This window comes from Rutilus rutilus (assembly GCF_951802725.1).
Source record: "Rutilus rutilus genome assembly, chromosome: 13".
Taxonomy (NCBI): domain Eukaryota; kingdom Metazoa; phylum Chordata; class Actinopteri; order Cypriniformes; family Leuciscidae; genus Rutilus; species Rutilus rutilus.
Window position 1 is genome coordinate 27019248 of NC_140218.1, and position 9252 is coordinate 27028499.

The following is a 9252-nucleotide window of genomic DNA, read 5'->3' on the forward strand; positions in this document are numbered from 1 at the left end:
CAATGTCATCACAATTTTCCACAGACACAAAATTAGATCAATTAAGCTCAAAACTGTTTCGGCTTACTAAATGTTCACAAATGTTAATATTCAGATTAAATGACAAAATTAAACATAGCGTGGCCATTCATCAAAAGTGCTGAAATGAGATTTTGTGTCATGGTCAGGAGAAAAAATTAAGGTGGAGGGGTCATCACCCTAACATTGTGAAATATTATTACATAAAAAGTAATAAAAACTGTTTAAGTGTTGTCTTCAGTGTCACATGATCCTTCAGAAACCATTCTAATATGTTGATTTGGTGCTCATTTCTTATTGTTATCAATAGTGAAAACAGTTGCTGCTTAATATTTTTATGGAAACTACAATTAATTTTTTCAGGATTTCATTGAGGAAGAAAGCACAAAAGAACAGCATTTATTTGAAATATAAATCTTTTATAACATTATAAATGTATTTACTGTCACTTTTGATCAATTGAATGTGTCCTTGCTGAATAAAATAATTAACTTCTTAAAATAAAATCGTACTGACCCAAAACTTTAGAATATGAAAAATAACAGGAAGACAAAAAGTTTTTGCCTTTGGTTTTAAGAGTTTTTTGTCCTCAGTTGATTAATAACAATATTTATATAAAATTGGTCAATGTTTCATAAATGTCGCTGATTAACATAATACATCTACATACATATAAAAGATAAAATTATACACATTACACACCTTATCGCAGCATACATTACACACTGAATAATATGGCACGTTTAAGGGTACACTATGTAACTTTTTTGCTACATTTAAATAATGATTCAATACATCATCAATTTTTCTTCCAAAGGTGTTTTGGAAATCATGGGAAATTGCATACGTGACTCGCCTGTGCATATCTCGTCATGTTCGAATTGTAATAGAGAAAAGTTTGCTCTGGCTACTTTATATGGTGTGGGAGTGGCATAGATGTCACAAAGAGAGAGAGAGAGAGAGAGGTTGACATGGATCACAGGGAATCACCCGTTTTAAACGGCGGAAAGAGAATGCAAGAATTACGAAAGAGAGCTCGTAATAAAACAAGAATCAACATTGGCTTGGCTATTCAGTGATTTGAAGCGAAAGAGATTGCGTTGTTATTACTCAACAGGTGAGTATGGTATTTTATTGAACAGATAAATTGCCATCTTTAGCTAACAGAGTTAATTGTAAAGCATTATCTATTCTAAAGGGTTATATTAATCCGCAGTTATGCACAACCAAAGCACAACCAAAACAATGTTCTTCCACAAAATGCATGCAGTGCATTACTTTACAGATCACATGGTGTAAAGTTACATAGTATATCTTTGAGCCAGCTGGACAGTGAATTCTGTGGCCTGCTGTGGAAGCTCATGTCAGCAATGCACTGCTTCTTATCAGGCCTGCTGCATTTCTAAAGCATCAGCACTTGCCTGATCCCCCTGTGTAGATACAGCAGTGTTAATATATTTCCCAGCACAGGGTCAAATGGCAGAAAAAGTGTTGTGAGAGGCTGCCTTATCAAACTCCTGAAGATTGGGAGGTAAATCTTCTGCGTCTTACATGACAGCTGGCTGTTTTTGCTGGAGGAAAAGGAAGATGGAAGAGTGCGCAATAATTAAAGACTTTCTGTTAGGCATAGGCTACGAGGAACAACGCTATTCATTAACATCTTGTTATTTTTTCAGCACCTAATTAAAGGGGAGGTAAAGGGCACTGTTTAAAGGCATGTGTGGGTAAACAGCATTTATCTCAACCTATTGGGATTCTCTGACAGGCCATTTGACAGTTCACCTTGTAAATGAACGATTTTGAAGTCCAAAAAAAAAAAAAAAAACCTCTGGATCTAGTGTTCTGCATAGTTATTATGATGGTGTCTATTGGAATCATTCATAAAAAAGGCAAAGCAAACATTCACAGCATAAAGAAGGTGCCTGTCATGGCTCATTCAACGCAAGTGCTGATAAGAAATAGCTAATGTACCCTGGAGACACAAGCAAAAAAAATTTCAATTATGTGATTATGTTCTGGTCTGGTGTTAAAAGAAATTAACTGTTAAAAATAAAACAATGGCCATATTTTTCATATTTGCTTGATTTGGTTAAAAAGACACTGCAGATGTTTTGCTTCGTGTTCTCATGTTGTTATCAGCCCTTGTGTTGAATTAAGCGTATAGGGAAAGATGACAAATCAACTGACAACAGAGCACATCTGACAGCTAATAGTGAAAATTAACAGCCATTGTCTGCATGAAGCCTGCATGACAGGATAGACAAAAAAGGAAATATGTAACAACTTAAAATGTGTGAACTGTCACTTCATTAGTGTGATTTAATGCCTTAAAGCTAGAATACAACTGAAATACTGTCATCATTTTCTCACCCTCAAGTTCCAAACCCTTCTGTGTTTCTTTACTCTCTGAAAAAAGGAGAAGTTTTGAAGAAAGTTCACGCTGCACTGTTCTATATGAAAGTGGATGGGGCCCACTTTGGGAACCAAATAAGAATGTTCTAGGAACTTTCTCTTTGTGGTCTTTTTTTTTTTTTTTTACATAATGAGAACCTTCCCAGAATGTTCCCCGTTCCCTACAGGATATTTATTTAATAACCTAAATAGAACCTCCCAAGAATGTACCCTGTAGGTTATTTATTTTATAACCCAGATAGCATACAGCATACACTGTTAGAAAAATCTGTAGAAATTACAGTATTACTGGCAGCTGTTTGCCAGTAACTTACTGTAGATTTAAATTTATGTTATTTACTGGCAACAATTTGTTCAAAATTAAATGAACATTAAACATTAACAAGTCTTTATCTTTACAGAATAAAACTAAAATAACAGCCTCATGCAAAGCATTCTGGGAACCAAAATCTGAAGGAAAAAACAAACAAAAAAAGGTTGATGAAGATTTCTGGTTCCCAGAATGCTTTGCATTAGATTGTTATTTTATAGTTTTATTCTGTAAAGACAAAGACTTGTTAATGTTTAATGTTCATTTAACTTTGAACAAACTGTTGCCAGTAAATAACATAAATTTAAATCTACAGTAAGTTACTGGCAAACAGCTGCATAACTACAGCTAATTTTTTACAGTGTACAAATCCGGGCCTCATCTGGGCCAACTATGGCTCAGTTCTGGCAGCGGTAAAGGCCATATTGGCCGTGTCTGGGCCACACACATCAAGCCAGTTTTAGTGTGAGTTGTGGCTTGCTGTGTGTGGCCCATGTGACCTCTGCTGCTGCCAGAACTGAGCCATAGTTGGCCCAGATGAGGCCCAGATATGTCTGCTATTGCCAGCCACACTCCGGTTTAGTCATTGCCGTCATTCCATGTGGTATGTCGGCCAGAAGAATGTGTGAGATGTGGACCACAACTGGGCCAAATGTCATTAGCTATCAGGTACAGAGAACCTTCCAAGAACGTTCCCTGCAGATTATTTGTTTATTGTTTTATAACCTACGAAACTGTGCAATGAGTTTTTGTAGGGTGGGATCTCTGTAAAAAATGATGAAAAGAGGTTAATAGAACGTAAGGAAATGTTCTATTCCGTAAGGAAAACTTTCCGGGATAACCGAAAACAAACGTTACAAATACACGGTTTGGGAACGTTCTCATTGGGAACCCAAAACTAACGTTCCCAGAACATTTTCTCTTAAACGAACATGTAATGTTGTTCTGTACATTGCCATTATTAACATGACAGATGTAACATATGAATACAGAGATGCAAGCAGTCAAGGAGAGATTCTTGGCACGGGCTAATGCCTGGCAACCTCTACATCTGCAAGAGGAAACAGCTGCTGAATTATTGTGTGACCCCGATGACTCACGCCACACATTAAATCCTCTGCCTTGAATTACAGCCAAACCAATATATCCATCACATCCATGCAGCCACTCACTCATGACCAATGCTTTGTATGAAATGACAAAGACAGAGAAAGAATATGAATTTGTGTGTGAAAGGAGATTTTCTGATACTCTCTCCATTTCTCTGCAGATGAAAAACTGCTAACTGCATCTCTGGTTATCTGAAGCGCCGGGGCTTGATTTAGGTCTTATAGAGCTCCCAGATCCAATTAGTTCCCTAAAGGCCCATTAGAATGAGTAAATCAAGCTAAAAAAAAATCTGCAGAGCCCACAGTGCACTTCTTAAATTAACAGTTTCAAATGCTCGAGGATGGTATTTTTTCTCTTCTGGCTCTTATCTCGGGTAATCTCTGCTCCTGATTACACTGCAAACTCTGACGATTTGCTACACCGGGTGCTTGAATTAAAGCAAGATAACCGATTTTCCTGTCTTTCACAAAACACATGTGGAGGTCTCTAAGATAGTGCTGATGAAATCATTTTAGTTCACCTTCAGAGCGCAAGTTGATAAAAGCGACCTGAATCTTCGTGCAATAGCACCATCTATTGATGCGGCAACAGTAGGTGTAATTTCCATCACACACTCTGGGTGGCGCTGTTTTGCTAAATATAATTACTTACTTGCATGCACGCATTCTGCAAAAAAATAACAACAATTTGCTTTGTTTTAATCCTACAGCAAGCTCACATAGTCTAAAAAGAATCCACAGGCTTATATGGGAAATATGAAATCTATGCAGTTCTTTTTCTTAGTAGCCAACACATGACACTGACATCTTTTATAATTAGCAACTGTCCGTCAAGAGTTATGATTGAAATGCCAGCACGCAAAAGTTCTGCTTCAGTGAGATTTAATCTCAGAAGTTCTCATCTCCATGACTTTTGCACAAAAGGCAAATTCTTTTAAAATATTCAGATAAGATCATATGTGTTGCTTTGTAGAACTACATTTATCTTTGTAGACTGATTTAGCTCTTAAAAAAAGGGCATTATCTTGTGAAAAGGTCTTGTTTCCTTTTCTTTTCATTAAGCCCTGAGTGCTAAGACCAACTATAAAGCATATCGTCAGTGTCTCTTTGCTGTCTCATCCCTGTCTCGCTTTGAGAGCACGACTAAGACCTTCAGGCCACGAAGGATGATATTTTCACTGCAGATGCCTATCTTCACGAGCAATAAATCATGAAGTTTTAGCTTCACCGTAACGCATGTTGGAGCAGATTTCAAAAGCGTATTGATTTTTTTGGGGCGATGGCAAACTACCGTCACGCTGTCATCCATTTGAGGTGGGACTGAAGTGTCAGGGAAAACAGACCCCCCCCCCCCCCCCCCCCCCCAAAGAGGAGCAATTTCAAGATGAGGCCTCTTGAACTGAAACCCATCATAGCATTTTACTTGCTGAGGAGGTAATAGGATTTATCAGTGAGTTCGGATAACGCAGCTAACATTGCACTTTTATGTACAAGACCACACATGGATACTCAGACACCAAGTGTGATCAAAGCGAGAGCAGCTCATTTACCTTGACTGAACCATGTTTGCTTGATGCTCGCCCTAATTTATGGTGGAAAATAGCATGCTTAAACCTCATGTAATTGAGCTGATTAATCAGCCTGGGTTCAAATTTAGCTTCATTAATAAGAACTAATCTCCAAATAAGTACTTGATTAAACTAAAAACCTTCCAAATCCAGTGGTTGGCAAAAGAGAGGAGTGACTAACAGCACCAGAGAGGAAATAATATGAACATGAACTGACTGAAATGTAATTACAATAAAAGAAATTGCTTGATATTTGTTTTTTTTTCATCAAGGGACAGGTTTGGTGGGTTTAAGTGTGAGTTAAGGGGTAAGGAAAAGGTCAACAGTGTCATTATATATGTAATTACATAAATGAATTACAGATGTAAAACATGCATGTATTTTTTTAAAAATATTAGTACAATGTTAATCCCATTTGACTGCTGAAGCCGCTTCCATGGTAAATGTTTTTGCATGACGCTGCAGGCGGTATACAAGTTGGTGCTCTCAGAAAATGTTTAGTTTACAAATTGTGATTACGAGTTTCTACGAGGACCTGTATCTCTTAAGACGAATGCCGTTAATGCACCTTATTTGCAGAATCTGAAATACTGTACATTTTGGAACTGTTTGTGCAGTTTTTCATTACTGTTAGTTGTTTTAATTTTTTCAAAATCTGTTTGTTCCCAATAAGAATGAAAAATAATAATACAAATAAAATCTCATTTTCAGCACTGTTAGAAAAATCTGTAGAAATTACAGTATTACTGGCAGCTACTTGCCAGTAACTTACTGTAGATTTAAATTGATGTTATTTACTGGCAACAATTTGTTCAAAATTAAATGAACATTAAACATTAACAAGTCTTTATCTTTACAGAATAAAACTAAAATAACAGCCTCATGCAAAGCATTCTGGGAACCAAAATCTGAAGGAAAAAAAACTGAAAAAGGTTGAAGAAGATTTCTGGTTCCCAGAATGCTTTGCATTAGATTGTTATTTTATAGTTTTATTCTGTAAAGACAAAGACTTGTTAATGTTTAATGTTCATTTAACTTTGAACAAACTGTTGCCAGTAAATAGCATAAATTTAAATCTACAGTAAGTTACTGGCAAACAGCTGCATAACTACAGCAAATTTTTTTACAGTGAGTGTGTACTCTACATAGACCCCACATATGAGAGTTTGAGTGCCAGTATTCAGCACTTTAATGCTAGGTTGTAATGATGAGAAATGTTCCTGATTGATGCTTCTTTATTTAGTAGTCAGCTCTGTTGATAAGTGAAAATGAAGTGTAATTTTCTCTTCACTGTGTTCAATCATTAACTCACTGACAAGCTCACTTCGCCACCGCAGGAATGATCCGAGGAACCCTAATAAAGACTCTGTAAGATGATTCTGGTCTCAGGGAAATTTCAAGACAATTCAGTGCATGACCTGGAAGTATTTCTTCCTCTTCTTTACAATACTGAATGATACGGAGCTGCATTATTGGGTAAAAATGTTCATTTTCATTCTAAGTGGCCTAAAATATTTCAGTTAAACTGGTTTTGTGGTTTCAACCAAGTTAATAACACGCATTATTTGCTGTATGCATGTCAAACACATTCTACACCGTGTCCTAACCAGGTTTGGCGACGCGATAGAGCAACAGGTTTGGGCTGCATCAGAAATTGCATACTCTCTTGAGTAGGTACTTATTAGCATGCTAAAAAAGTATGCTCTGTTTAGTGTGAGTGTGTGTAGTATGAATATAATCTGGATGTATTGCATTCTTATCACATTACATACAGCATCAGTTGCATCACTTCACTGCCATTCCTAAATCCTCTCCCATGGCCTAATGGGATAGTAAAGCGTCGTCCATTGTATTTACATTTCAGAATCTCGCCAGTAGCAGTAGGTCATCCAGGTACTTTCTGCCTGCTCTTTTATGAGAACTGTGAATTTAGACATACTTCTTTTGTCACATACTGTTTTTCGCCTACATAGTATACAATTTTATACGCAGCCTTGGTTTCTAGCTCCTCCCACAGTACGATTTTGTTGGTCAACAAGTTGGCTTCATTTCTTTCTGATAGCAGTTCGCATTCCTTTGTCCTCGGATGTGGGAAATTCATAAGCCTCAGTAGGAACTTTTAACTGGAAGGTCTCCTCAAGTAGGATGCAGGAAGCGCAACAACCCTTACAAAAAATGAGTTTATTCAAGTGTGCTATTATTAGTATACTTCCTTTATACTAAAAATAATAAAGAATTTTCAGTTTACTTTTATTTACTTCTCAGAAATATACTTAACGTCCTTCGGATGAGACGTTAAACCGAGGTCCTGACTCTCTGTGGTCATTAAAAATCCCATGGCATTTCTCGTAAAGAGTAGGGGTGTAACCCCGGTGTCATGGCCACACACCATTGGCCCTTACCAATCATGGCCTCCTAATAATCCCCTTACATTGAATTGGCTCTATCACTCTCTCTCCTCTCTCCACCTATATCCGGTGTGTGGTGAGCGCACTGGCGCCGTTGTACTGTGGCTGCCGTCGCATCATCCAAGTGGATGCTGCACACTGGTGGTGGTTGAGGAGAGATCCCCTGACATGATTGTAAAGCGCTTTGGGTGTACAGTAGTACATATGAAAGCGCTATATAAATGCCCGATTCTATTCTATTCTAAAATTGCACTCAAGTATACTTGACTTATACTGACAGAAAAGTATATTTGGTCTATACTTGTACTCAATATTTTGATCGAGATATACTTAAAGGGATAGTTCACTTTGAAATAAAATTTTGGTATGTTTTAGCTTACCTCAAGGGCATCCAAGATGTAGGTGTCTTTTTTTCCGCAGTAGTTTCAATTTTGATATTTTTAGGTCAAACCGTTCTTGTCTGTCAGTCATATAATGCAGGTCGATGGTCACTGGCTCAAAACACAAGCACAGAGTCCAAATTAAAACAATTCCCCATCGTCCAAATGAAACAATTCCCCATCATAAGTACACATTGATGGCCTAAGACACGAAACGAGCGGTTTGTGTGAGAAAACGAACAGTATTTATATCGTTGTTATCTCTTGAACACAGCACACGTCCAAATGATCTGACGGCGCGGGCGGGTATAGATATATAAATAGATGTCGCCTTCGCTACTGCAGTTCATTGGAACGAAACCGTAGCCAAGGCGACATCTATTTATATATCTATACCCGCCCGCGCCGTCAGATCATTTGGACGTAGCTAAAACGTAGCTTTTGAGGTAAGCTAAAACATATCAAAAATTAATTTCAAAGTGAACTATCCCTTTAAGTCTTAAGTATTCTAAGTAGTGGATTTTCTGATTTAAAAAGAAAACAGATATGTTCTTAATTCTGAGTAGGCCTGTGTGAATGTTTTAATAGGCTAGTCAACTGTCACCGTCCCGCTAGTTTAAGTTTACTTCAATATATTACAATTAAATCCTAACCTAATCATGACAAACTATATATCGTTGGAAAGGTCTAAGGCTCCTAAATAGATATTTTAGCACTGTTTTTTGTTAGAAATTATGTAGGAACAGAAATAGATGAATTTATGACAAGAGTGCACCTCAAGAAATCTACAGTTTTGACCTTTGTCACAAAAAGTTGACGCACACACTTTTTAATAATTGAAACGTTGGTTTTCATGCTAAAAGTTCATAACATATAATCTAGTATTTGTCAGTAAAAAATAAAATAATATTATCCTCTAAAAATTATAATATATATATTATCCTCTAAAATATAATATCTTTTTTATCGCTTTTTTTATTACATTACATATTTTAGTAGTTATCATAAATTAGGTATCATTTGAAAGCTTACGATCTCAGAATTCAT